Raw genomic sequence first — 26,760 nt, 5'->3', positions numbered from 1 at the left:
CTTCTTCCTGTCATCCCTACTCCCCTACTTTCTTCCCAAACCCTTTGATGCCCTGACTAATCAAGAACATATCTATCTCTGCCTTAAATGCACCCAATGACTTGGTCTCCAGCCGCTTGTAGCAACAAGTTCCACAGATTTACCACGCTCTGACTAAAGCAATTTCTCTGCATCTCTGTTTTATATTCACATCCTTCAATCCTGAAGTCAGGCCCTATTGTCCTAGAATCCCCTATCATGGGAAATAACTTCGCCATATTTAATCTGTTCGGGCCTTTTAACATTCAGAATGTTTCTATGAGATTCCCCCTCTTTCTTCTCAACTCCAAGGAATACAGCTCAAGAGCTGCCAGACATTCCTCATACTGTAACCCTTTCATTCCTGGAATCATTCTCATGAATCTTCTCTGAACCCTCTCCAACGTCAGTACATCCTTTCTAAAATAAGCAGCCCAAAACTGCACACAATACTCCAAGTGTGGTCTCACAGGTGCCTCATAGAGCCTCAACATCACATCCCTGCTCTCATGTTCTATACCTCTAGAAATGAAAGCCGGCATTGCATTTGCATGCTTCGCCACAAACTAAACCTGGAGGTTAACCTTTTGGGTATCCTGCACAAGGACTCCAAAGTCCCTCTGCATTTTGAATTCTCTCCCCATCTAAATTATAGTCTGCCCATTTATTTCTTCCACCAAAGTGCATGACCATACACTTTCCAACATTGTATTTCATTTGCCACTTCTTTGTCCATTCCCCTAAACTATATAAGTCTCTTTGCAGGCTCTCTGTTTCATCAACACTACTGACTACTCCACCTATCTTTATATAATCGGCAAATTTAGCCACAAATCTATTAATCCCATAGTCCAAATCATTGATGTACATTGTAAAAAGCAGCGGTCCCAACATTGACCCCCCTGGAACGCCACTGGTAACTGGCAGCCAGCCAGATAAGAATCCCTTTATTTCCACTCTCTGTTTTCTGCTGATCATCCAATGCTCCAACAATGCTGGTAACTTCCCTGTAATTCCATGGGCTCTTATCTTGCTAAGAAGCCTCGTGCAGCACCTTGTCAAAGGTCTTCTGAAAATCCAAGTAAACCACATCTACTGCATCTCCTTTGTCTACCCTGCTTGTAATTTCCTCAAAAAAATGCAGTAAATTAGGCAGGATTTTCCTTTCAGGAAACCATGCTGGCTTTGGCCTTTCTTGTCATGTGCCTCCAGGTACTTGAAAATCCCATCCCTAACAATTGATTCCAACAACTTCCCAACCACTGATGTCAAGCTAACAGGTCTATAGTTTCCTTTCTGCAGCCTGCCACACTTCCTTAAATAGCAGAGTAGCATTTCCAATTTTCCAGTCATCTGGTACAATGCCAGAATCTATCAATTCTTGAAAGCTCATTGCTAGTGCCTCCGCAATCTCTTCAGCTACTTCTTTCAGAACCCAAGGGTACGTTCCATCAGGTCCAGGAGATTTATCCACCCTCAGAAAATTAAGCTTCCTCAGCACCTTCTCTGTCATAATTTTCCCTGCACGTACTTCACTTCCCTGACACTCTTGAATATCTGGTATACTGCAGATGTCTTCCACTGTGAAGACTGATGCAAAATATGCATTCAGTTCCTCTGCCATCTCTGCGTCTCTCATTACAATATCTCCAGTGTCTTTTTCTATTGGTCCTTTATCTACCCTCAACTCTCTTTTACCCTTTATATAATTAAAACAGCTTTTAGTATCTTCTTTGATATTAGTTGCAAGCTTCCTTTCATAATGCATCTTTTCCTTCCTAATGACCTCCTTAGTTTCCTTCTGCAAGTTTTTAAAAGCTTCCCAATCCTCTGTCTTCCCACTGGCTTTGGCTTCCTTGTATGCCCTCTCTTTTGCTTCTACTTTGGCTCTGACTTATCAGCCACGGTAGTGTCCTTCTTCTATTCAAAAGCTTCAGAAGTTAGGACCAAATGGAGCACATAAGGATTATAAAGAAGCCAGAAAGGAACTAAAGAAGGGAATTTGGAAAGCCAGGAGGGGCAATGAAAAGTCCTTGGCAAGTAGGATTAAAGTGAATCCCAAGGCATTCTATGCATAAATCAAGAGGAAGAAGATAACTAGGGGGAGGGTAGGATCACTCCATTTCCTTGGATGTGGAAAATGTGAATAAGTTAGGTAATGAGTACTTTGCTTCACTATTGCCAAGGAAAAGGACATGGAGAACCTAGAGGTCAGTGCTTAGTGCATAAATGTGCTAGGGCATTCAGAGATGGAAGATAAGGAAGTGTTGGGTATCTTAATGAGTACTAAGGCAGATATTCCCCAGGGCATAATAGGATTTGCAGCAGGTTATTGAGGGAGGCAACAGATGTGATTGCTGGGGCCTTGATCATTATCTTCTTTCCTTCTCTAGGCACAGGCAAGGTATCAGGTGACTGGTGAGTGGCTAATGTTGTACCTCTGTTTAAAAAGAGAACAAAGGAAAGTGCTGGAAACTATAGACCAGTGACTCTGACATCAGTTGTAGGGAAATAGTTGGAGAAAATTCTCAGGGATAAGATACATGAGCATTTAGAAACCCATGGCCTAATTAGGGAGAATCAGCATGACTTTGTGTGGGCATGTTGTGTCTTACTAACTTGATTGAGTTTTTTGACAAGGTGACAAGAGAGATTAAAGTGTTTGACAATGTCCCTCATAGAGACTAATCCAGAAGATTAGGATACATGGGGTCCATGGTGAATTGGCTGTTTGGTTTCAGAACTAGCTTGCACATAGAAGCCAGGGGCAAGTGTTTGAAGGGACTTATTTAATCTGGACTTCTGTAATTAGTGGTGTTCTGCAGGGATTTGTGTTGGTACCTCTGCTGTTTGTGATGCATTTAAATAACTTGGATGAAAATATAGATGGGTAGGTTAGTAAGTTTGCAGATGATACCAAAATTGATGGAGTTGTGGATAGTGACAAAGAAGACAGTGTGATATAGATCAGTTGCACGTATGAGTAGAGAAATGGCTGATTACAATGGCAAGTGCTGCTGAGCAGCCCAATGTTGGGATCCAAGTTCATAGCTCCATGAAAGCGGCTACAGATTGATAGGGTGATTAGAAGGCTTATGGAATTCTTGCTTGCCTTGGTCAATTCAAAAGTTCAGAGGTTATGTTGCAACTTTATAGATCTCTGGATAGGTCACATCTGGAGTATTGCATACAGTTCTGGTTGTTCCACTATAGGAAGGATGTTACAGCTTTAGAGAGGAAGCAGAAGAGGTTCACCAAGATGCTGCCTGGTTTAGAGGGCATGTGTTATCAAGAGAGGCAGGGCAAACTTGGGTTGTGTTTGCTGGAGCGGTGGAGGCTGAATGGAGATCTGATATTGTTTTATAAAATTACGAGAGTTATATGATAGACAGGGAGTAACTTTTTCCCATAAGACAAAGGAGCAGAATTAGGCCATTCAGCCCATCGAGTCTGCTCCACCATTCCATCATGTCTGATCCTGGATCCCACTCAACCCCATACACCTACCATCTCGCCATATCCTTTGATCCCCTGACTGATCAGGAAACAATCAACTCTCACCTTAAATAGACCCATGGACTTGGCCTCTACCGCAGTCTGTGACAAAGCGTTCCACAGATTCACTACTCTCTGGCTGAAAAAAATACTCCTTACCTCTGTTCAAAAAGGGCACCCCTCAGTTTTGAGGCTGTGCCTACTAGTCCTGGATATCCCCTCCATTGGAAATATCCTCTCCACATCTACCCTTTCTAGTCCATTCAACATTCGGTAGGTTTCATAGAAACATAGAAACGTGGAAATATAGAAAAGCTACAGCATAATACAGGCCATTCAGCACACAATGGTGTGCCGAACATGTACTTACTTTAGAAATTACCTAGGGCTACCCATAACCCTCTATTTTTCTAAGCTCCATGTACCTGTCCAAGAGTCTCTTAAAAGACCCTGTTGTATCCACCTCCACCACCGTTGCCAGCAGCCAGTTCCACGCACTCAGTGAGATCACCACACATTCTTCTAAATTTCAGTATGTACAGGTCCAATGCAGACAAATCCTCCTCATAGGTTAGCTCCTTTGATCCTGGAATCATCCTTGTGAACTTGCTCTGGTCCCTCTCCAATGACAACATATCAAGTGACAATATTCCAAGTGTGGCCTGACTAATGTCTTATAAAGAATCAGCATTATCTCCTTGAAATAAATGTCAACATTGCATCTGCCTTCTTTACCACAGGCTCAATCTGTGAATTAACCTTCTGGGAGTCTTGCACGAGGACTCCTAAGTCCCTCTGCATCTCCGATGTTTGAACCTTCTCCCCATTAGATAATAGTCCGTACTATTGTTCATTTTACCAATGTGTTTCCCAACATTGTATTCCATCTACCACTTTTTTTTACCCATTCTTCCAGTTTGTCTAAGTTTTGCGACAATCGCTTTGCATCCTCAGCACGACCTACCCCTCCACCTTCCTTTTCATCTTCCGCAAACTTTGCCACAAAGCCATCAATTCCATTATCCAATTCATTGCAAGCAATTTGAAAAGCAGAGGTCCCAGTTATTACCCCTGTGGAACACCAGTAGTTACTGGCAGCCAACCAGAAAAGGCTCCTTTTATTCCCACTCGCTGCCGTTCCTCAATCCATGCAAGAATATTTCCTGAAGCACTATAGGATGTTATCCTACCAAGCAGCCCCATGTGAGGCACCTTATCAAATGGCTTTTGAAAAAACAAGTAATTGACATTCACTGCCTCTCCTTTGTCCACAATGTTTGTTACTCCATCGACGGATTCTAAGACCATTGTCAGGCAAGACTTGCCATTGCAGAAACCATGCTGACTTTGACTTATTTTATCATTAGTCTCCAGGTACCCCAAAACCTCATCCTTAATAATAGACTGCAACACTTTCCTGACCACTGAGGTTAGGCTAACTGGACTATAATTTCTTTTTATTTTGCCTTCCTCTCTTCTTAAAGAGTGGAGTGACATTTGCAATATTCCAGTCCTTCAGGGTAGAAATATCTAATACCAGAGGGCATGCATTGATGGTCAGAGGGGTATAGATTCAAAGCAAATGTGAAGGGCAAGTTTATTACTCAGAGTGTGGTGTATGCCTTGAACATGTTGCCTAGTCTGGTGGTAGAGCCAAATACATTAGAGACCTTTAAAATAAGTTTAGATATGAGGAAGATGGAATGATATGGACCTTGTGTAGGTAGGAGGGATTAGTTTTTGGGGGGTTTTTGATTTACTTTTTAGCTGGCTCTACGCAACGTTGTGGGCTGAAGGGTCTCTTCTTGTGCTGTACTTTTCTATGTTGTAACCACAACTATCCTTCTAATGATTTTCTCGTTGCATAGAACAACTCTTAAGTTTGCCAGAATAACTGCAGCCATTCAAGATGGTGGATCATTGTTATCTTAAGGATAACTAAGATTGCACATTAAATGTTAGCCTTCAACTGTGCTAACATGCCAAGATAAATTATCCAGATTGAAAACAATGGTTCCAGCTGGAATCACTGTTTTTCAGTCATTGAATTATCAGTATTGCTCATGGTATTGATTTGTCTGGCACTATGTTCTTTACTGGACTTGAAATAAATAACCTGCTGTTTTCTACTAATGTCACATCAAAACCTTGCAAAGGATCAGAGTCTTCATTCATTTGGTACAAAGAGTAAAAAGTGTTGATTTTTTTTAAACCTATTTAATTTGTTTTTAACTACGTAATTTTCTATCTTTCCAAATGCTTCAAGTTCATTTAATACATTTTATGTTTTTGGTAATTTATAAACATTTTAATAATTTTCAGATATCTGCAAATATCTGCGATATATAAAATTGATAATATTACAAGCTTAGAATGACAGAAAGTGGAATTTCATAACCAGAAATTATTTCTGCCTGAGGTCTCTGGACAGTCTGTGTCAGTGTGGGAGCAGGGAGCTAGCACTATATTAACTGAGGACTGCTCACTGTTGAAGGCAAACTAAGTCATCTCACACAATTTCTTCATGCAAAAGGGTGACTAATATCTCTGTTCACATGTAGATCAGGTGAGTGGGCAACGGAGCCTACATAGAGCAAACTTGACACTTGATAAGTAAATTCTGATACAATGACATTAAATGTAGGTAATTCTCATAGAATGTAATCTAAGTAAAATATTCATCATCAGATAAAAAAAATTAAAGGATGTTGATGGTCTAAGTATAGGTTCCATTAAAATAGATTCACATCATAACTTTCAAACAGATATGGACTACTATACAGGTTGACCATCACGAATCCGGCACCACTGGGACCTGCAGAGTGCTGGATTAGTGAAAATGCTGAATTACAGAAGGATCACATTAAGCAATAGCTAACCGCCTCATCATAACTTTAAAATAGCATGCACATCAGTGCAAGTTAGATAATAATGAAACAGAAATATTAAATGAGTAACAAGTGAAATTTTAATAAAGTAATATACTGCACAGGCACAGATAAAACAAAAGGGTACATGTAAACGTACAGGAATTAACATACAGTACAGTTGAGCACTTCCGCTTCTAAAGTAAGCCGTTTAATGTACCTTCAGGCAAAGTTACATGTTTTCAAGTGTGGAGTTGACAGGATCATCAACATCTTCATCTTGAAAAATGAGTGAAGCATCAGGAACTAGTGCTGAAACTGGCATAATGGTTTCTTCAAAAACTGTTGATGTTGGTGGCAGCAAAAGTCGGAGAAAGGAGTTCTTCGATACACCACATTTCACATTACCACCAGGCGGCCAGGGATTTGACACTGGGGTCTTTCCTCTTCATTTGCAGTTAATGAGGGAATCCTTGTTAGTTTATTTTCCTCTGCTTAGTAACATGCTTAAATTCAGCAGGTCGCCATGTCTGATCTGAGGTTGTAGGTAGAAGAGAAAGGAGCGCCGGCCTGGCAACGGCGGAAGGCAGTGCACGACTGCCAGCAGGCGGGGCGAGAAGGTGGACTGTCGCAGCATGCTCCAGCTCCCCCACCGCAGGGAGGGTGAGACGGGCAGATGCCAGGCGGCCTCACCTCACGCAAATGATATTAATAAATGCAGGAAAACAAGCAGGGATCGCCTGTCTGTGCTTATAAGAGTGCGCCAACATGTGTACAGATCTAGCGCAACCAAAATAATGCACAGCAAATTGGTACAGTGGCCAAGGAAATTTGAAATTCCAGTGTGCGAAAAATTTGAAGTCAGTGCTGGATTATCGAAGGAATCGGATTACAGGTAGTCGGATTAGTGAAGGTCGACTGAATGATGAAATCGGAGTGCAAATTCTTTGCTATACAGGATACTTTTCTAGAGCTAAAGCAAAACATATCTTGTGACAAAATTACTTGTAACATTCCCTCTGTAACTAGCTTGCCTGGTGTTCAGCTCAGGAGAGATCATCATTGGCATTAGTTTTTAATTCATATTGCAATTAAAATCTGCAAGCAAAAGGAAAAAAAATAACTCTTACAAATGTAACAGGAAATTGCAATGCCAAAACAGAAAATGCTTGAAACTCTTGGCAAGTCAAGCAATGTCAGTGAGAAGAGAAACAGAACTGACTTTTCAGATCTAGCACCCATCATCTGAACTGAGGATGTGAGAAATCAAGCAGTTTTAAACTGAGATGGAAGGCCCAGAGAGAGAAGAATTCTGTGATATATAAAGACAATAACTCCATTCACTCCTCTTCCCACAACCCTTTCCAATTTATCCATAAGAAAAACAACTGCTGTCCTTTTACCTAAGCCTTTCCCAACATGATTCCAGGATTGAATGGCTTGTCATATGAAAAGCATATAATGGCTCTCAGCCTGTATTCACTGCTGTTCAGAAGAATGAGTGGTGACCTAATTGAGACCTATCAAATGCGAAAAGGCCTCGATTGGGTGGATGTGGAGAGGATGTTTCTTATGATGGAAGAGTTTAAGACAAGAGGGCATAGCCTCAGAATAGAGGGGCGTTCTTTTAGAACAGAGATGAGGAGAAATTTCTTTAGTCAGAGTGTGGAGAATGTGTGGAATCCATTACAACAGGCAGCTGTGGAGGCTGTCTTTAAAAACCCTCACTAATTTTTATAGATGCACCGTAGAAAGCATTCTTCTAGGGTGCATCACAACCTGGTATGTGAGTTGTCCTGTCCAAGACCAGAAGAAGCTGCAGAAGATCGTGAACACAGGACAGCACATCACAAACCAATCTTCCATCCTTGGACTCACTTTACGCTGTTGGAGCAGTGCTGCCAGGATAATCAAGGACATGACCCACCCAGCCAACACACTTTTTGTCCCACTTCCCTCTGGCAGAAGGTTCAGGAGCTTGAAGACTTGTACGGACAGATTTGGGAACAGCTTCTTTCCAACTGCTGAACGGATCCTGACCTGGATCTGGGCCGTACTTTCCAAATATCTGGACCTGTCTCTTGTTTTTTTTTTGCACTACCTTACTTTCTCTTTTCTATTTTCTATTTATGATTTATAATTAAATTTTTTATTATATTTACTATCGATTTGTACTCCAGGGAGCACGAAGCACAGAATCAAATATCACTGTGATGATTGTATGCTCTAGTATCAATTGTTTGGTGATAATAAAGTAATAATAATAATAATAATAATAATAATAATATAACACAAAGGTTGATGTTGTATATTCTTGATTAATCAGGACACAAAGGGGTACGGAGAGAAGGCAGGAGATTGTGGCTGAGGGGGAAAGAGGATCAGTCATGATGAAATGACTCAATGGGCCAAATGGCCTAACTCATCTCCTATATTTTATGGTCTTATATCTGAATACAACATTGTAGATGCAGCCACTACGTAACTTAAATCGATTTCTTGCATTCAGTGCTACCAATATGATCTCCTATTCATTTGAGAAACAAAATGATGGATGACTGAATATCCTACTTTGTAGAACACCTCTGTTCAGTATCTAAAAATGATCCTGAACTGGGTGACAGTTTAGAGAGGAAAGGGGTTAAAGAGCCAGTGCAGAGTACCCCTGAGGCCAACTCCCTTAACAACAAGTATATCACTTTGGATACTGTCAGGGGGATGACCTAACACAGTAAAGTCACAGTGGTCAGATCTCTGGCACTAAGTCAGCCTCTGTGACTCAGGAGGGAAGGAGGGAGAAGAGGGCACACTGTGGTGATAGGGGATGTGTTTGTTAGGGGAATGGACGGGAAAATCTGTGGGTGAGAACTAGATTCCCGGATGGTATGTTGCTTCCCAGGTGCCAGCATCCAGGATATCTTGGATCAGTTGCTCAGCGTTCTTAAATGGGACAGCCAGAAGTCACGGTCCATATAGGTACCAATGACATGGATGAGATGAATGATGAGGTTCTGCAATAGGAAGTTCAGAGAGTTAGGTGATAAGTTAAAGTGCAAGACCTGCACGGTTGTGATCTCAGGATTGCTACCCATGACATGTGCTAGTGAGGCCAGAACTAGGAAGATTATACAGTTTAATACATGGCTAAGCAGTTGGTGAAGGAGGGAGGGAATAAGATTTTTGGAACATTTGGCTCCCTTCTAGGGAAGGTGGGACTTGTACAGAAGGGATGGTTTGTACCTGAACAGGAGGGGAGCTAATATTCTTGCAGGAAGTTTGTTAATGCTGCATGGTGGGGTTTAGAGATACAGGGGGATGGGAACTGGAGTGCCAGAACAGTTACTGGAGAGATTGTGGAGGTAGATGATGGTAAGACCTCAGACAAAGTTAGGAATCAAAAGGTTGAGCATGGTGTGACTAGTATCCTGAACTGCGTATATTTCAATGTAACAAGTATTGTAGGAAAGGTGGAAAATCATGTTGAAGATGAGGTAGCTGGTTTACAAACAGAGGCAATGTGAGGTGAGAAGAAGCTGTTGAAATGGCAAAATTGCAGTGAACAGGATGAGTAGCAATGTAAAGGCAGGCAAAATTGAAAAGGGTGAATACTGCACTGAAGGTGTTATAATGTTTGAATGTGTGCTGTACACAGAATAAGGTAGATGAACTTACAGCACAGTTACAGATTGGCAGGTATGATGTTGTACGCATTACTGAATTATGGCTGAAAGAAAGATTATAGCAGGGAGCTTAATGTCCAAGGATACATATTGTCTCCAAAGGACAGGTGGGTGTTGCTCTGTTGGTTAAAAATATAATCAAATCCCTATAAAGAAGTGACATAGGGTTGAAAGGTGATGAACTATTGTGGATGGAGCAAAGGAACTGCAAAGGTATAAAGACCCTAATGGGATTTGTACATAGACTCCAAACTGTAGTAAGGATGTGCCCTAGAAATTACGACAGAAAGTAGAAAATGCAGGGCAAAAGGACAATGTTGCAATCATTGTAAGGGATTTCAATATACAGGTGGATTGGGGAAATCAGGTTGGAGCTGGATTCCAGGAGGGAGGATTTTTTGAGTGCCTCTGAGATGGTTTTTAAGAGCATTTCATGACTGATCCTCTCAAGGATCAGCTGTTCTGGATAGAGTGTTGTGCAATGAACCGGAATTGATTGGAGGTAGACAGATAGATGATACTTTATTGGTCCCAAAGGAACACTCTAACAGGAAGGGGGTCATCACTTCCCTGGCTAAAGGTTGACTCATGAGAGCCTAATGGCCGAGGGTAAGAATAACCTCATATAGCATTCGTTGGAGCATTGCAGTTGTCTTAGCCTTTTACTAAACATGCTCCTCTGTTTAGCCAAGGAGGCATGCAGAGAATGAGAAACATTGTCCAGATTTGCCAGGATTTTCTGTCATGTCGTTTGTTCTACAAAAGCCTCCATTGTGTCCCGTTTGATTCCTATAACAGGGCCTGCCTTTCTAATCAATTTATTGAGCCTGCTGGCATCACCTGTGTTGATGCCATTGCCCCAGAACACCACATTGTAGAAGATTGCACTGGTTACCATCGTGGCTGATTGGTAGTACTGGTAAAATAACTCTTATGGGAAAGTGATCATAATATGATTGAATTCACCCGAAAGTTTGAGAGGTAGAAGCTAAAGTCCCTTGTAATGGTATGGCAGTAGAGTAAAGGGAATTACTGAGGCATGAGAGAGGATTTGACCAGAATTGATTGGCAAAGAACACTAGTAAGGATGATAGCAGTGCAGCAATGGCTGAAATTCCAAGAAGCAATTCAGAAGGCACAGGATATATACATCACAAAGAGGAAGAAGTATTCAAAAGGAAAGATGGCATAACCATGGCAAACAAGAGAAGTCAAAACCGACATAAAAATCAAAAGGGGCATACAATAGAGCAACAGTTAATGGGAAATGAAAGGATTGGGAAGCCTTTAAAAACCAACAGAAAGCAACTAAAAAGTCATTAAGAAGGTAAAGATGCAATATGGAAGTAAGCTGGCCAATAATATTAGAGAACACCAGAAGTCTCTTTAGATACATAAAAAGTAAAAGAGAGGCCAGAGTAGATTTTAGACAGCTGGAGAATGATGCTGGAGAGGTAGTAATAAGGGATAGTTGCATCAGTCTTCACTGTGGAAGATGTTAGCAGTAAGGTGGAAGTTCCAGGTGTCTGGAGCCACGAAGTGTCTTAAGTTTTCATAACTAGAGAGAAGATGGTTAGGAAACTGAAAGGTCTGAAGTTAGATAAGTCACCTGGAACAGATGGTGTAGATACCAGGGCTCTGAAGAGCTCGTGGAGGTACTAGATTCTGGAATGGTTCCTGAGGACTGGAAAATTAAAATGTCACTCCACTCCTCAAGAAGGGAGAGAGACTGAAGAAAGGGAAATATAGGCCAGTTAGTCTGACTTCAGTGGTTGGGAAGATGCTGGAGCTGATTATTAAGGATCAGATCTCAGGGTAACTGAAGGCACATGATAAAGTAGGTCATAGTCAGCATGGTTTTGTCAATGGAAAATCTTGCCTGACAAATCTGTTGAAATAACAAGCAGGATAAACAAAGTAGAATTGGCTGATGTTGTGTACTTGGACTTTCAAGTAGCCTTTGACAAGTTGCCACATGAGGCTGTTTAACAAGTTAGAAGCCCATGGTATTGTAGGAAATAATCCAGGATCGATAAAGCAGTGGCTGATTGGTAGTAGGCAAAGAGGGGAAATAAAGAGAGCCTTTCCTGGTGAGCTGCTGATGACTAGTGATATTCCACAGGGGTTTGTGTTGGGATCAATTCATTTTACATTATATGTCAATAGTTTGAATGATAGAATTGATGGCTTTGTTGCCAAGTTTGCAGACAATATGAAGATAGTTTTGAGGAAGTAGAGAAGCTATAGGTCAGACAGATTTGGAGAATGGACATAGAAATGGCGGTTGGAATTTAATGTTAGGAATTGTATGTTCATGCACTTTGTTAGAAGAAATGAAATGGTTGATTATTTTCTAAATGGAGAGAAAAATACAAAAAACTGAGATGCAAAGGGACTTGGTAGTCCTTGTGCAGTGTTCCTGAAAGGTTAATGTGCAGGTTGAGTCTGTGGTGAGGAAGGCAAATACAATGTTGACATTCATTTCTAGAGGACTAGAATATAAAAGCAAGGATATAATGTTGAGATTTTATAAAGCACTGTTGAGAATACACTTAGAGAATTGTGAGCAGTTTTGGTCCCCTTATCTTCGAAAGGATGTGCTGAAACTGGAGAGGGTTCAAAGGAGGCTCACAAAAATGATTCCAGGATGAATTGCCTATCATATGAAGAGTGTTTGATAGCTGTAAGCCTGTATTCACTAGAATTCAGAAGAAAGAGGGGTGACTCTATTGCAACCTATCAAGTGGTGACATGCCTTGATAGAGTGGAATTGGAGAGGATGTTTCCTATGGTGGGAGAATTTAAAACCCAAGGACACAGCCACATTATAGAGGGGCATCCTTTTAGAATGGAGTTGTATTTCTTTAGCCAGAGAGTGGTAAATCTGTGGAATTTATTGCCACAGGTATATGTGTAGGCTGTCTTTATGTATATTTAAGGCAAAGTTTGATTGATTCTTGATTGGTCAGAACATGAAAGAATATGGGGAGAACGCAGGAGATTGGGGCTGAAAAAAAATTGGATCAGTAATGTTGAAATGTAGAGCAGACTTAAAGGGCCAAATGGCCCAATTCTGCTCTTATTACTTGAGGTCTTATAGTCTTATATGATTTCTTTACCACCTGATCAGCTTGTGTTATCACATTCAGGTTGCTATTGTTACGCCTGTGCCCAACTCTGAGGGGCCGAAGGGTCCAAAGTAGCCCCCTCCTTTTGAGAATCGCAAGATCGCTATTAATTCAGGTCAGGAGACCCAGGAAATGAGAGAGAGACGTTTGGAATGTCCTGGCCCTTGGCGATACAAAGCCACGGAAAACGGCCATTGTCTCTTGGAGACGGAATTGTGTATTGAGTACTGTACTTCATGGAAGCCCTCAGGGAATGATCAGAGGGAGTTGGTTGAGGAATTGCATCATCCCAACCTGATTGACATCTGAGACCCTGTGACTCAAGATAAAAGAGGGTCTGGGGAACAGCCCTTTTAGAAGCACCAGAAGAAACGCTAGAAATCCTGTAACAGCGTAATAGCGACAGCCGGTAGAAAGCCCACGTGTGTCCTTTTCCATTTGCCTTGGAATTGGAATTGCCTTGGAAGGTTCTACCACGGAAGAACAGCTTTAGCTAAAACAAAGGAGAAATCAGCCCCAACGGCTCTCGAAGGATTGACATCATAAAAGGAATGGGCAAGTTTTAAACTCTCTCTCTTGACTACAACCAAAGGCTGCAGCCTGCATGAACTTGAGTGACTTTTATATTTCCATCGGTCAATACATTATCCCCTAGACAACAACAGAGCTATTTCTTAGTGATTATTATTATACCCGTGCTTTTAGACTTAGTATTGACAACGTATATTATCTGTATGTTTGCATTGATATTATTTCTGTGTATTTTTATCAATAAATACTATCAAAAATAGTATGATCAGACTTCAATGGACCTCTCTATCTTTGCTGGTAAGTGACCCAGTTACGGGGTACGTACCACTATCCCCCTGTACATAAATAATCTTAAAGGACCTACCATGTACTATATATTTTTCTCTTGCAATGACTTCCCAATTTGCAATACCTCAGACATGTATCATATCTTTATCCCAGCCACCCTGCTCATGGACTGTTTGTTCCACTCCCATCAGAAAGTTTATGGTCTACCATCCATGCCAGGACCACCAAACAAAACAGTTACTTTCCCCAAACAGTATGGCTGATCAACCTCACCACTTACTAACCGATTATTCCATACCTCTCCACTACCACTACTTTATCATTTCCTGCCAGAGCCACATTATGTACTGAAACTTCCGCATCTAGTGTCTCCTTATGTACATACTTTCGATGTATATAAGCTATTTTATGCATTTATATTTATGTTGTGTTTTTTTTAGAATCACATTCTTCATCTTAGTTTTTATTTTTTCAGCACTGGATCTGAAATATCAATTATTTTGCTCTCCTTTACACTTGGGTACTGGAAATGACATGAAACAATCTTGAATCCTTATTTTTATAAAGTGTATTAATTCATGTAATATGAATATTGCTGTTGTGCTGGCGTTTATGTTAAAAGAACCAACCATATGTCCGACTGAACTTAACAATGCTCTGGGCAATATTGTGCCTCTTCCAGATAATCAGAATTAACAATAGAAAACCTATGCAACCTACATTGATCTACTTACTGAGAATTGTCTACTGCATCACTTTTTTTTAACCCTACGTTTAGGAGAAAACAGCAGGGGATGGCAAAGAAACAGAGGAAGCCCTCCCAGCCTATCTGCTGAATGCTTAGCCCTGGATAGAAGTGGGAGGCCCGAAGGCATGTCAATTAGAGAAGATGGAAGTCAATCCTTAACACAAGAGATTCTGCAGATACTGGAAATCCAGAGCAGCAGACGTAAAATGCTGAAGGAATTCAGCAGGTCAAGTTGCATTTGTAGAAGGCAGTAAACAGTTATGTCAAATCTAAAGTGAATCTTCGCTTGTGAGTATGTTGAGATCATCTATTGTATCCAATGCTCTCAGTGTGACCTCCCCTACAATGGTGAGACCTGACGTAGTTTGGGAGGAATACATTGTCGAGCATCTGTGCTCCTAATGGCACAAAAGACAAGATCTCCAAGTGGCCACCCATTTCACTTCAAAATTATGAGCACTTTCAGTTTCATAGATCCAAAGGGGATTACCCTTAGGATATCTTGACAACTGGATCAAGTATCTAAGTATCCTGTGTTCACCTTTGCTGACCCATGTGTTACAAAAGAGAGGATCTATTGGAAGAAAATTCCATGTTCAAAGTTGCTCGATGATAAGCTCATGAATATTTAATACAACAGGAGTTTTGTATTATCATTAGTTGTTTACTTGATAATAAATTTCTCAATTTGCTAATTATATTTCAGGAATAGCAGATGTTCTGCAAGTGTATGAAACCGAGTGCCTATTAGATACAAATAGTGGGAAATCCTGTGTTGCAAGACTACACAGATCTTCCAGTACCTATGGTGCTAACTCTGACTTCCTGAGATAGTGGAAAATTTGTGCACAGCAGATGGTTTAGTATTTTTGTCCTGTACATCTCTCTGATCAAGGATCAGCCATGATCAGACGCTGGAGCAGACTCAATAGGACAAATGGCCTAATTCTGCTCCAATATCTGATGTCCATATGGTCTTATTCATCATTTTCAGGTATGTCAAGAGCAGGTTGCTATCCTCTAGCTTCTGGAGTTGTCAATCCTGTTCTGAGTCCTGCAATATGCTGCACGAGCAGCCATCTTTATTGGTTCCTGCTAAATGCAGAAAGCAATTGTATAATTCCTTTTCTGTTGAAAGTGAACAAGGATTTGTGTTGACAAAATTAACTTAATACTTTCATAATATATAAAGTTTTGTAAGCAATTCAACACAGCTCCAGAAAAGGTAATCTTTTGTAGAGATAACTAATACACCTTCTATTAAACAAATTTGTTCTCAGCTTTGTTTGTCAAATTCTTTGTCTGTCCAACGCCATGCCACTAGTGGCAAGCTCCATAGAGTAGGGGGAACCGATACAAACCTAAATTCAGAACCTATTATATTTTACAAACTGCTGTTAAATCATTCTTATGAAATATATAATATTTTAAACAACAATTCACCCCTCTTTGATTCTCAAATACTTCTTATTTTGCTTGTGTTGGGAGCAGAATTCAATGATTTCAACCTGAAAATATATTTTTTCTGTATATTTACTTCTGTTATCTACTTCAAGAAATATCTGAGATTCTAGGATCTAATTTCCCTAGCTACTCTATTCTGCATGATAAGTATTTGAAATTTTACCTATGAATATAAAAGTGTTGAGGATAAAAAATGATTTCATCACCAATATGCCTTCATTTTCCATTCTGAGATTAATGGATATGTTGTAGTGCAAATGGCTATCAGTTTTGTTGCTCACATTTAATACTCTCTGCATGAGGTACTCTCCAAATTCATATTAGTTTATTCTTACTATATTTGTTTCTAGTAGACAATAATTTTCCTGTAACATGTAAGATGGTTCTAAACTAAATCAGTTAATTTTTATGGTTGGTTGAAACATTCTGTCATAAGCAATGCATCTTACATTTATAAGAACTATTGTGTCACCTCGAAAACTCACCAAATCTTGAATATTTGACAAGACATGTTAGATAGTTCTGTTCATTATGTGTGATCTCCCTAAATCTCAACATAACCTTAACACAGTTCTGTGTATTGCATTATTTTTATGTTTATATTTCTTCACTGTATTGGCTAATTATTTCAAGAAGTTAGTGCACTGTTACTATTTGATATGCATGTGAATGGTTGAAATTGTGACCGATTGATTTCTGGACAAGTATGTGGGAGGAAAATGCATTTGGATAGAAAGGGAAAAATCCAAGTAATAATTTTATGGCTGAAACCTAGGCGCATTGGAGATGCAGATAGGTTTCAGAATCCATGTAGACTAAAAGCGAAAGTACAGAATCCATTTACAGTGACATTAATATTAAATGGCTATCCTGGTAACTAGAGGATAGGATAAATGGAATGGAAATTCTGCCACAGTTATACTGTATAAATAATTTATCAGCTCACATTTGTGTTACCACATGTTTATTATGAAACTACACCCTCATAAGCTAAGGGGACTTCTGTTGGAAGAAATGGATTATAGGTTCTCTGCTTATGAGGTAAAATGATTGCACAATACAGTGAAACTTTACAGTGTTTACATAGAACACAAACAGTCAAGTGTTGATTGTTGTGATTTTAGAAAAGAATTATCTGTAAGTATCAGGGGAATTTCATGGTTCTGGGCCTACACTTGCTGGAGTTCAGAAGAAAGGAGGGGGGATCGCATTCAAATCTATCAAATATTGAAAGACATATGTTAGAATGTACATGGGAAAAATGTTTCCTATATCGAGGGGGGTGTAGTCTAAGACCAAAGGGCTCAGCCTTAGAATGCAAGGGTGTCCCTTTAGAACAGAAATGAAGAGGAATTTATTTAACCAGAGCGTTGTGACTGTGGAATTCATTGCTACAGGTGGCTGTAGAGATCAAGTCATAGGGTATATTTAAGGTGGAGGTTGATCTGTTCTTGATTAATAAGGATGTCAAATGTTACATGGAGAAGGCAGGAGAATGGGGTTGAGAAGAATAATAAATCAGGCATGGCTGAATGGCAGACTGGACTCGATGAGATGAATGACCCAATTGTGCATCTACAGTAGGTTGTATGCTATTATTGTATTCATAGAATTACATTGCATGCAGGTGGAACAATTTAAGATAAAGACATCTAATGATAAATGCAGAGCTATGATTTTCAGGGGAGTAGTTAGCAGGAACTCCTTAAGCAAAAGCAATAAATGCCATCTCAGCTAACTCTCATTTAGAGACTGATAGATCATACTAAGCATAGTAACTAAAAGATCTGGAACCAAACTGGTATTTGATAACAAGACAACTATGGTTAATGGTTTTCTTACTTACTGCCAGTTATATCTAACATCTGACAGCCCTCCACACTATCCATAACACCCACAGCTATTTACAACATCCACGAGTATTTACTAACACATCCCTCCACATCCTTATCCAGGTCATTTATAAAAATCATGAAGAGAAGGGGCCCCAGAACAGATCCCTGAGTCACAGTACTGGTCACCAAACTCCATGCAGAAATGCTCCCATCGACAACTACTCTTTGCCTTCTGTGGGTAAGCTAATTCTGGCTGCACAAATCAATGTTCCCTTGGATCCCATGCCTCCTTACTTTCTCAATATGCCTTGCATGCAGTACCTTATCAAATGCCTTGATGAAATCAATATACACTACATCTACTGTTCTACTTTCATCAATGTGTTTAGTCACATCATCAAAAACTTCAAACAGGCTTAAAAGATATGACCTGCCTTTCCCAAAGCCGTGCTGACTATTCCAAATCATATCATGCCTCTTCAAACGTTCATAGATCCTGACTCTCAAGATCATTACCAACCACTGAAGTAAGACTTACTGATGTATAATTTCGGGGGCTATCTCTACTCCCTTTCTTGAATAACCCTCCAATCCTCCAGAACCTCTCCTGTCCGCATTGATGATACAACGATGATCACCAGAGGCTCAGCAATCTCCCCCCTCACCTCCCACAGCAGCCTAGGGTACAACTCGTCCAGTCCCAGAGACTTATCCAGTTTGATGCTTTGCAAAAGTTCCAGCAAATCTTTTTTCTTACTATCTATATGCTCAAGCTTTTCAGTCAGCTGTAAGTCATCCTTACAGTCACCAAGGTCCTTTTCCGTAGGGAATGCTGAAGCAAAATATTCATTAAGTATCTCTGCTCTCTTGTCTGGTTCCATATACACTTTTCAACTGTCACATTTGATCGGTCCTATTCTCTCATGTCTTATCCTCTTGCTTTTCACATCCTTTAGAATGCTTTGGGGGTTTTCCTTAATCCTGCTCATCAAGGCCTTCTCATGGCCCCTTCTGGCTCTCCTAATTTGATTCTTAAGCTCCTTCCTGCTAGCCTTATAATCCTCTAGATCTCTATCATTACCTAGCTTTTGGAACCTTTCGTAAGCTCTTCTTTATGTCTTGACTAAATTTTTAACAGCCTTAGTACACCAGGGTTCTTGTACCCTACCATCCTTTCCCTGTCTCATTGGAACATACCTATGCAGATTGCCACTCAAATATCCCATGAATAGTTGCACATATCTGCCATACATTTCCCTGAGAACATCTGTTCCCAATTTATGCTTCCACGTCCTTGCCTAATAGCCTCATATTTCCCCTTACTACAATTAAACACTTACCTAACTCATCCCTCTCCAATGCTATAGTAAAGGAGATAGAATTTTGATAACTATCTTCAAAATGCTCTCCCACTGACATACCTGACACCTGACCAGGTTAACTTCCTAATACCAGATCAAGTATAGCCTCTTCTCTTGTAAGCTTATCTACATATTCCGTCAGGAAGCCTTCCTGAACACACCTTACAAACTCCACCCCATCTAAACCCCTTGCTGTAGGCAGATGTTAATCAATATTTGGGAAATTAAAATCTCCCACCACAACTACCCTGATATTATTACACCTTTCCAGAATCTGTCTCCCTATCTGCTCCTCAATGTCCCTGTTAATATTGGCTGGTCTATAAAAAACACCGGGTAGAGTTATTGACCCCCTTCCTGTTTCTGACTTCCAGCCACAGAGACTGTGTAGACAATTCCTCCGTGACTTCCTCCTTTTCTGCAGCCATGACGTTATCTCTGATCAGCAGTACCACACACCCACCTCTTTTGCCTCCCTCCCTGTCCTTTCTGAAACATCTATAGCTTGGCACTCTAAGTAACCTTTCTTGCCCCTGAGCCATCCAAGTCTCTGAAATGGCCACAAAATCACAGCTCTAAGTACTGATTCATGCCTTAAGCTCAGTCACTTTATTCATGATGCTGCTTGCATTAAAATAGACACATCTTAAGCAATCAGTCTGAGTTATCCCTTCTCTATTACCTGCTTATCCACCCTCTTGCACTGTCTCCAAGCTTTCTCTATTTGTGAGCCAACCACAACTCTTCAGTTCAGTTCCCACCCCCCAGTAATTCTAGTTTAAACTCTCCCCAATAGCCTTAGCAAATCTCCCTGCCAGGACATTGGTCCCCCTCGGATTCCAGTGCAACCCATCCTTTTTGTACAGGTCGCACCTGCCTCAGAAGAGGTTCCTATGAATTAATCTACTTTGTGTAGTAATGTGTCAATTTTGGCAGTGGCTATTATTGGTGGGTTAATAGTACATTGCTTTCACAACAATGACCAAAAATCACTGACACTTCTATTGTTCGAGAATGTCAAATTAAATATGCTATGTACATGAGCTAGAGGCACACAGCACTGAAGAAGGCCATTTGTCTTTCAATGATGAACTACCTATCTACATTACCTCACCATGATCAGCTACTGCTTTACGTTAATCTTATTTGCCAAAACTTGGTCCACCACCTTCTATGAATCGTCATATTATGACTCACCTAAAATTTTCCTGAATATACGATAGTACCATTTCCATAACCCACTGAGGTAATGTGTACTTGATCTAACCATACTGTGTATTGAGTGAATAAATTCTTCCTCAGAGTGCTTTTAAACTTCCTGCCCCAACTCTAAACCAATGAATTTTGTAAGCAGTCTACATTCAATTTTCAATCTTCAGCTAACATTCTTCTTGCTGAAGATGTGGCTTTCTTCTTTTAATGATGTATTCATGAAATTGACAATGGGACAGTTACAAGGTCTCTGTTGTTGCAAGGATTCGGTCTCAAGCTGTGGTGTTGATTGATTGCAGCTGTCCAGGAGAGATGTTTCAGAGTCAGTACCAGAGGTCGTGTGGCTTGGCATCCATGCTGGCATTGGTGTTGCCCTTCAATGTTTGCTTGGTGGAAGATAAGCCGTATTGTGTTCGAGTGCTAGTTCTGTTAAGTTCATGGACTCGGGCGTATACTACAGTTTTTTGTTCGACTGTACTTTGCTGCTGTCTTATAAGTATTATTAGTGCCATGCACTGTGCATGATTGTTGATATTTTGTTTTGCACTTTGGCTGCATCATAACATTGTTTGGTTTGGCTGTACTCATGGTTTTCATGTATGGTTGAATGACAATTAAACTTGAACTTGAAATTGAACTTAATAGCTGCAAAGTCTTTTTTGTCTGTTATAAGCATAGTATTCTATTTGCCATCAATTCTTCTCCAAGGAGCATCACCTTGTCGTGGTAGAGAGCTTGTGAATTATTGAGATCTCAAGAACAATACAGTCGACAGTTTAGTCATCTAGCATCTGGTAAGGTTATCTATGGCAGTAATGTCAAGGGGAGTTTCTAGACAAAGAATGATCCAACTAAGACCTCACAGATGGAGCTGGCAGAGGATAATGACACATCATAATGGCAGTGAAGGGTCCCCAGTCTTCTTGAATTCCATGCCACTGATCCTTGACTCCAAACTGTCAAGGGCCACTTGTGGCAGCTCGTGTATCAGCCTCCCTATTTGAAACAAAGTCACACACAGGCATTCTTCATTAAGAGGATCAATAGGAAGCTGAATATTTGGATCCCAGATTGGCCTCTGCAGGCAACTGAGGACCCATTAATGGATAATCATTTAAGAGAACATCAACTTCAGATTTCACACTACTATTTGTCATTGAAGCCTCAAAATTGTACAGTTAACACATCCCAACAATTGATTTATTCAAATAATGTTCTTGTACTTTATGATTTTGCCTTAACTTATTGCAAATCAAAAACTGGTCACAAATTATAAAACGTGTATATTCAATTTGCTCATATCTCTATTTCTGAACATGTGGAGATGAACACAACTGATAACTGCACAGCTATTTTGCTCTGCTGGCCTATATCTCTATATTCTTCAGAAGAAAATGAATTTGCATAGCTGATTAATTTAAATGTAAATTGCTTTTGATGGTATTTACCTTCATTTAAACTATAACTGCAGTTTAGTTTGATAAATTTGAGATTTACTTTCCTATTCATAATTAAATACATCTTGCTTAAATATGCTAGTAAGAAATGTTCTTTTGTTTTGTAATTATCCTCTCATTTGAAGTTGTACTGTCTGCTTAGTAATTTTCTTGAAACTAGTTGATCCAGTCTGGCTGATTAAAATTGTATCCCTCCATCCTCTTGATGAATATTTAATTTAGATTTTACTAACATAATTGTTTGTGTGTTCCCATCATCTTCACCTCTAATTATTAGGATGGCTTGATTTGGTGTAACATAATCCCATCCAGATCCATGTTTGCTAAATTGCATTATACTGGAAAATGAGCATTTCGTTTCAGAGGTTAATCCACTGAGTGTGGGATCCACCTAAATTTTATACTGCAACCATACTAACAAAGAAGCAATAAGCAACCAGTATTGGGGGCTGTGTTGTGGAGCTTTTATCCAAACCACAGGATTTAATTTTTAGAGTAGTCAGCATAATTTTCAATTTTTTTAAGAAATTAAAGGTGAGTTGAAGCCTGTAATGGAATGCCTTTCAACAACTGAAAGAATAACTGTAGGGAATAAAGGATCTGAAGTTCCCAACTACTCTAAGAAGAATACTTAGCACTTTGGCACCTACTGTAAGAAGCACAAGGTAAAATCTTGTAATAGTGCTAACATCTACCACCATGAAGAGATTGAGAGGCTGACTATGACACATAGTTACTCCTGCCTTCCAGATAATCTCAACCCACTGCGAGTTGCCTACCCCTAATACAGGTCCAAGGCAGGCACTTTCTCCCTAGCCCTAGACACATCCCAGGAGAATCTGGATAGAATGGTACACATCTATGACTATTGACGTTGAATAAAACTCCATCTTTAAGACTATAATTGCAGGCACATTCAACTCCAAACTCCTAGACATGGGACTGAACACTTCCCTTAACAAGTGGATCTGTGACTGACTGATATACAGACCACACTCTGTAAGATTAGGCAGCAACTCCACTACCACAATCATTCTCAACATCCAGATCCCTTCTTGAAAGTTTAAGCACATGACTGCACAGTGAGATTCTGCTCGAACACAATCTACAAATTTACAGATGATAGCAACATAGTGTGCAACAGCTCAGATAACAATGAATTGGAGTACAGGAAGGAGATAGAGAGCCTAGAGACATAGAGTTATGATAACAATCTTTCCCTCAGTGTCAACAAACAGCTAGTCACTTACTTCCGGAAGGAGGCAATGCATAATCTCCTGTTTATGTCAACAGTTCTGTGTTTGAGCATATTGGGAGCCACAAGTGCCTAGGAGTCACCATCACCTGTAAATACCCTGTTCTGGTTCATACATATTGATGCCCTGAACAAGAAAACTCACCTTTATCTCTATATTCAGTTCAGGCAGAAAAACGCCTGCAAGGAAAGTATTCTACCCATGACCAGGAAAAAAATAAAGCTTGTAACAAGTCAAAGAAAGAAGTCTATAATGTTACCAGAAATCTCTGTAGTCCTGCAGATTGGGAATATTTTAGAACTCAGTGAAGACTCATTAAAGGAGAAACAAAGAACTGATAAAGAAAGGGAAGATAGAATATGAAAACTAACTGTTAAGAAAGAGTAAAATCAAATGGATGTACAGTAAATGATCTTATGGGAATACAAGTGCAAGAAGAACAGTGAGTGAAACTCTGGTTTTAATAGGAGCTGGAGAATCAAAATAGGGAATGAAGAAGTAGCAGCCCAATTAAACAAGAAGACTTTGTCTTGAAGGAAGTGGACATGACTCAAGAAACATGCCTGAAATACTGAAGAACCAAAGGTCGGTGAGAATGTGGAAGGAAAGACTATTAGTGAAAGTAAAGCTAAAATATACTAAGACAGTATTTTCCCTTTCCCCCCACCCAGGATATATCCTTTTCTCATTGCTACCAATGGAGGTATAGGAGCCTAAAGACACCCAAACAGTGTTTAAGGAACAACTTCTTCTTTCCCTCCTGCTATCAGATTTCTGAAAGGACAATGAATGCATGGACACTACCTCAGTATTATTTTCATTTTTTTCACTACTTATTTAACTTAATTATACTGCATGTACAGAGTACAATTTTTAATTCTACTTCAATGTATTGCTGCCACAAAATAACAAATTTCACAACATGCAAGACTGTGCAAAAGTCTAAGGCACATTTATATAGCTGGGGTGCCTAAGACTTCGGCGAAACGTTGAACATGAATGAGTAAGTTATGTCAATAATCTTCAGTTTGGAGACACTTGGCTGAAATCCCTCACCTGTGTGACATTTAAGGCTGCCCTTAACAGAAATGAACAAAGGTACATATAATTTGTTAATAGTTTGAATCAATGTAAGTACAGAGGGATCTTGCAGTATAAGTCCAGAGCTCGCTGAAAGTAGCAATGCAAATGGATAGATTTAAGCGACGGGCATTGTTTGCTTTAATTGGTCATGCTGTTGAATGTAAAACAAAGAAGTCATGTTACAGCTGTATAAAACTTTTGTTAGGCTACATTTCGATTATGGTCTGCATTCTGGTCACCATTTTTCAAGAATGATGTAGGGGTTTTGGAGATGGTTCAGAATAGGTTCACGAGGATGTTGCTGGGATTAGAAAGTATTAGGTATAAGGAGAGTTAGGACAAAATTTTATTGTTCAATCTAGATCATTGGTGGGGGGTGGGGTGGCGAGGTGTGACCTGACAGAAGAATATAAAATTATGAGAGGTATAAATAAGGTAGATAGTCAGAAACCTTTCCTCACGGTACAAGTTTCACATATTAAGAAACATGTATTGAAGGGGAGAGGGAAAAGTTTAAAGTAGATTAGTGGAAAGTACCAGTGAATGGTCTTGGCCTGAAACGTTCACTCTTTATTTCTTTCCACAGACCCTGCCTGAGTTCCTCCAGTATCTTGAGTGTTTTGCTCTGGATTTCTAGTATCTGCAGAATCTCTTGTGTTTGACGCAATTTGTTTTATTTATACAGGAAGCACTAAGCACCTGGAAAGCACTACCAAGGGAAGTGGTGGATGGAATATAGTAACAAAGTTTAAGAGGCATTTAGATGCAGGATCAGGCAGAAAATGGAAGGATATAAACTACATGAAGGCAGATAGGTAATTTGAATTGAAACAGACATGATGGGCTAAAGGTCCATTTCCTGCACTGCTCTCATCGATGTTCTACTGTACGTTAGATGTTATCATCCTTTTAAGATACTTCAATATAAAACAGAGTTCAGAAGAAGATAGCACCAGTGAACAATGTGACCAACGGTGTCTTCCTCCAGTTGGTTCACAAAACTACTTCTTTCATTCCTTTTAAGATTTCTTTTTCTTTCATATATTGTTCTGTTGTTGTTGGAGCCTATGATCTACATGTTGTGGTGTGTTTTTGGGCTGACGAGGGATCTGGTGTTTTAGGCTGATTGAGGGATCAAGGTGTTTGTTCAGGTGTCAGACAAATTCTGTGGCCTGAAGCCAAGATGTCAGGAGATGAAGCATGAACCAATGAGCAACTCAATTTCTCACTGATCTTGCTGATTAAAGTGTGGAGGAAGACTTAAATCATTGAGGTGAGTGCGGAATGTGAATGGCTGTATAAAGATTAGACTTGCAAGCAACATTCCTATTGCATCTCCTTTTACATTTCAGTTTGACTTCTTTTCTCTTAACTCAATTTGCAAGTAGGCTAAAAAATTGTAATGCTAATCACTTAGTTTATTGCATGGTATATTTTATTGTACAAGTGTAGACAGATAGGCATGTCTTTCAGTCTTTCATTTATAAATATATTTATTTTCTGTTTTTTATACAAAAAAACAGGTTTCTCATATTATTCTATATTACATCTGTGTGCTGTATATATCCTGAAGTCCCTGTACATCCACCACACAGTTAGAACCCAGATGTCTATGAGGAAGCTAAAATATTCTGTTTTTCATGGGACTCTGAAGTATGAATAGAAAATGGGAGATATCTTAACATGAAAGGCATTTATGCAGAAGCACACAGTTAGTATTTCATGGCAATGATCTTCCATCAAAATAAAATAAAGTGGGAAAGCATGTAAGAAGATAGAGTTTGAAAGAACAAAGAATGACAGAAAATGAATGAAGATAGATGCTGATCCAATAGTCCTGGTGCCAGATGGCAAAACGAAACAGTGAGCGGTTGTTAACTGCAGAAGACTTATTTGGAAAAGTGTAAATATGGGATGAATGAGGACAAAGGGGAGAGCAGAAACCAGTGTTGGAACTGTTAGATGCAGGGCAATGCATTTCCCAGAAAGCAAAAATAAGAGTTTCAAAATGCTCTGTAGATCTGGTCATATTTATGGAGAAAGGAAGGCTGAGTTAACAATATAGATTAATGTATTTTTGTAGGATTATTTGATTTTGATCTATTTAATGAAGTCCAAGGGTTCGAATATATAATCATTTGTAAATGCGCAATCAATCTACCATTCTGTCTGTAGGAGCAATTCCAGTATCTATTGAATATCGTAAGAAGCAGACCATAGAGGGATTGGAGGAAGACTTAACTCTTCTGCATTTGAGCATACAATGCAATCCTATACAATTTTGGCTGTTTCTCTATATTAATAGGACCCAGCTGCTCTCACATCTTAAACCCTTTT

At 39.7% G+C, this 26,760-nt stretch overlaps 1 protein-coding gene and 1 long non-coding RNA gene across 3 annotated transcripts in view; one reads left to right on the top strand and one right to left on the bottom strand.

Annotated features, from left to right (window-relative positions):
- LOC132405555 (uncharacterized) overlaps positions 1-16,192 on the top strand; it is a 45,577-nt gene extending 29,385 nt beyond the window's left edge. For both annotated transcript variants that reach the window (XR_009515914.1, XR_009515913.1), the window contains one exon: positions 14,786-16,192. This is a non-coding gene — a long non-coding RNA (uncharacterized LOC132405555). The remainder of the gene's footprint in view (positions 1-14,785) is intronic.
- The window catches only part of LOC132405245 (protocadherin gamma-A10-like), a 278,617-nt gene that overhangs the window by 195,213 nt on the left and 56,644 nt on the right, over positions 1-26,760 (bottom strand). The gene's annotated exons all lie outside the window — the stretch shown is intronic.

This window comes from Hypanus sabinus, chromosome 15 (genome assembly GCF_030144855.1).
Source record: "Hypanus sabinus isolate sHypSab1 chromosome 15, sHypSab1.hap1, whole genome shotgun sequence".
Lineage (NCBI taxonomy): Eukaryota > Metazoa > Chordata > Chondrichthyes > Myliobatiformes > Dasyatidae > Hypanus > Hypanus sabinus.
The sequence above is the reverse complement of the archived record's forward strand: the minus strand, read 5'-3'. Positions and strand labels throughout refer to the sequence as shown.